Source organism: Bos mutus, chromosome 22, assembly GCF_027580195.1.
Source record: "Bos mutus isolate GX-2022 chromosome 22, NWIPB_WYAK_1.1, whole genome shotgun sequence".
Classification (NCBI taxonomy): domain Eukaryota; kingdom Metazoa; phylum Chordata; class Mammalia; order Artiodactyla; family Bovidae; genus Bos; species Bos mutus.
The window spans coordinates 17,911,047-17,913,947 of record NC_091638.1 but is presented as its reverse complement, the minus strand read 5'-3'; positions in this window follow the sequence as shown (position 1 = coordinate 17,913,947).

Below are 2,901 nucleotides of genomic sequence, written 5' to 3'. Positions count from 1 at the left end.
AATGACGATGAACACATGTGCTTTATGACCCCACAATTCTATCCTACACATATACCCAATAGAAATGGGTGCGTGGGAACACCAGGAAGACACACAAGAATGTTCACAGTAGCACTACCCATAGAAGCCTCCTAATATGCAAAATGAGAAAAATAATAGCTCCCTCAAGAAGGCTGTAAGGATAAAATGTCACCTATACGCAGCGCTTAGCCCGCGACTGCACCTGGCATGTACGCAGCGGATGGGAGCCACTATATATTATTATTCACGGGCTGCATCAATTTAGTTTTAAGTTGATAAACCAAAACCACAAAAACGTACTCTGACTTGCAGAAAAAACGGAGGAATTTATTAATGAGAAACTGCACCATTCTCTGAGTCTGTCACAAAAAGATGGAGAACCAAGCACAAAAAATACAGAGAACCAGGAGGGCCAGGTGGCGAAGATACAGCCCAGGTCAGGTCACTGGAGTAGCTGAGAGCATAGGTCACATAGCCAGAGAGGCCACGGGCTGAGGAAAAGGAGTGTCTGGTCCCCTTGATGCTCTGACTGAAGAAACAGGACTCTGCCTACTGTCAATGAAGAATTCCCCCAAATAAGAGAAGTTTTGGATGCTGACAGCCACAAAACAACACATGTCCATTACAAGGGCCCAACCCAAATCTATTTTCTCTTGATTGTATATCCCACTTGATTCCTGTGGTCCTAAAGGGACACCATGACAAATAACATCTAGAAACACAGTACCTACCCTCAAGAGGGCTGTGGTCTAGACAGAGAAAGAGACACAGAGATTGCTAATTCCCACATCACAAAGTGGAAATGGTGGACCAGGGCTGCAAGTTGAGTCCCAAGGAGTCAGGCATGATAGCTGCTGCACCCCAAGTCTCAATATAACCCAGGAGAACTAAATCTCGACTAAATCCATCACTGGCCTGTCGCTCTGGATTAGAAGGTATATCCAAGCCAAAGCTCTTCTGGAAGAACTGAAATGCAACCATTTCAGATGAAAAACATCAAATGGGAAAAGTGCAAGAACAAGGTAAAAAGTGCAAGAGGCAATTATAGGAACCAGAGGAAAGTGGAAACTAGTCAGGAATAAGCAAGAAAGGTCTGGAACAAGACTCGTGGGCAGGCGCTCACAACTGGCTTTTATGATCCACTGGTTGTTGAGGACTGGTGTGTTCAGTTGGCTTAAAGAAGCAGGGTCCAGACAGACATAAACAGCATCTGGTACCCACAACCACGTCCCTCTGATTGGCATGTACACCTGGTCCAAATTTGGCCACAAAGATCTTCTCTCCCAGGATCCAAAAGTGAGACACTGATAGAAAGGATCCAGAACCTCAACTAAGACCATACATATATAACATATATTTTATATAAGAATGGGATGGCATCTTGTCAGGTACTTGTCAGGATCACACCAACCTAAGTCTCAGGAAACTATCCTTCTGTCCAGGAGGTGATAACAAAACCATTTCTTAAGATCCAAACACCTGGGTTTTTCTCAACTCAAAATGTGACACTCATGGTAGAGATATCAGGTATCAACAAACTAGTACATTTCCTCAGTACTTTATAGTGCATAGTGCTTTGACCCTCTAGGCAGCCCTGTAGGGAATAGAAATTTTCCACTCCATTATAAAGGGGATGACAATGGGGTTAAGGAAAAGAAGTCACTTGCCCAAGCACACTAAGCACAGCATATGGCAGATTTTTTTCATGAGGTAGATTTTTTAAAACGGGGATAAATTCTTCCCATCCCTGTATGCACCCCCCTTTAATGTGACTGCTGAAACTTTCATTAGGAGGTAGAAGACCATCGCTTTCCACCCTTTGAATCTGGGCTTGGCTGTGTGACACACCTGGCAGAAGTTGGAAAGTGCCCAAGCACTGAGGTTTGTCTTCTCTTGCTGCTGGGAACACTGCTTAGCGAGACCAGGCCAGCCTCCCAGGTGATAAGAAACCAGGTAGAGCCATCCGAACCAATATTTTATTTAAAATGTAGAGAGAGAAAAAGTTTGTTCCTCCCAGTTCCCAAGAAGGGGGGCATGCCAGGCTGCAGGGGCCACATGGGGATGCACCAGGGTGGTCAGTGGACAGAGGGAGCAGGAAGGAGACAGCCAAGAGACTCTACTGTGGTTTCCATGAGAAGGCACAGGTCAGGCACTGTGCCTATGACTCAACATAAGGTGCTTCGATCAATTAGCACAATAATCTTAGGAGGTACTTTAGTATTACTTTCACTTTACAAATGAGGAAACCAACTGTCCCAAAGTCATATAGCTAGTACATGGTGGAGCCAGGATTTGAACCGGGGTATCTGGTTATTGGCCCTGGTTCCTCCCAGAGAGAAAGAACAAAGTGAATAGTGTTAGTCACTCAGTCGTGTTCGACTCTTTGCGATGCCATGGACTGTAGACCACTAGGCTCCTTTGTCATAGAATTCTCCAGTCAAGAATACTGGAGTGAGTAGCCATTCTCTTCCCCAGGGGATCTTCCCAACCCAGGGATTAAACCCAGGTCTCCTGCGTTGCAGGCAGATTCTCTATCATATGAGCTAGCAGGGAAGCCCCAGGGTAACTGGCTGATTCCCACCAGTTGTGGCTGGCGCACAAGGATTACGCGCAACTCACAGGCTGACACGGAAATGTGGAAAGGGCAGGCACTGAGGAATTCCCTGGGTGCTTCTCATCTTAGGGAAAGCTCTCCCTTAGTTCCGATTCTGCCTTTCACAGCTCTTAACACCAGGCAGCATCCGTTGCCTTTGGCCCCTTCGGATCCCCCAGCATGAACCCTCCAGAAGGGAGGCAGGGCAAAGTTGGCGTGGGGTGGGGGTCTGGGAAGCCAGAGGGACCTAAGTCCTGTGTCCCCATGAGCTCAACAAACACTTGACC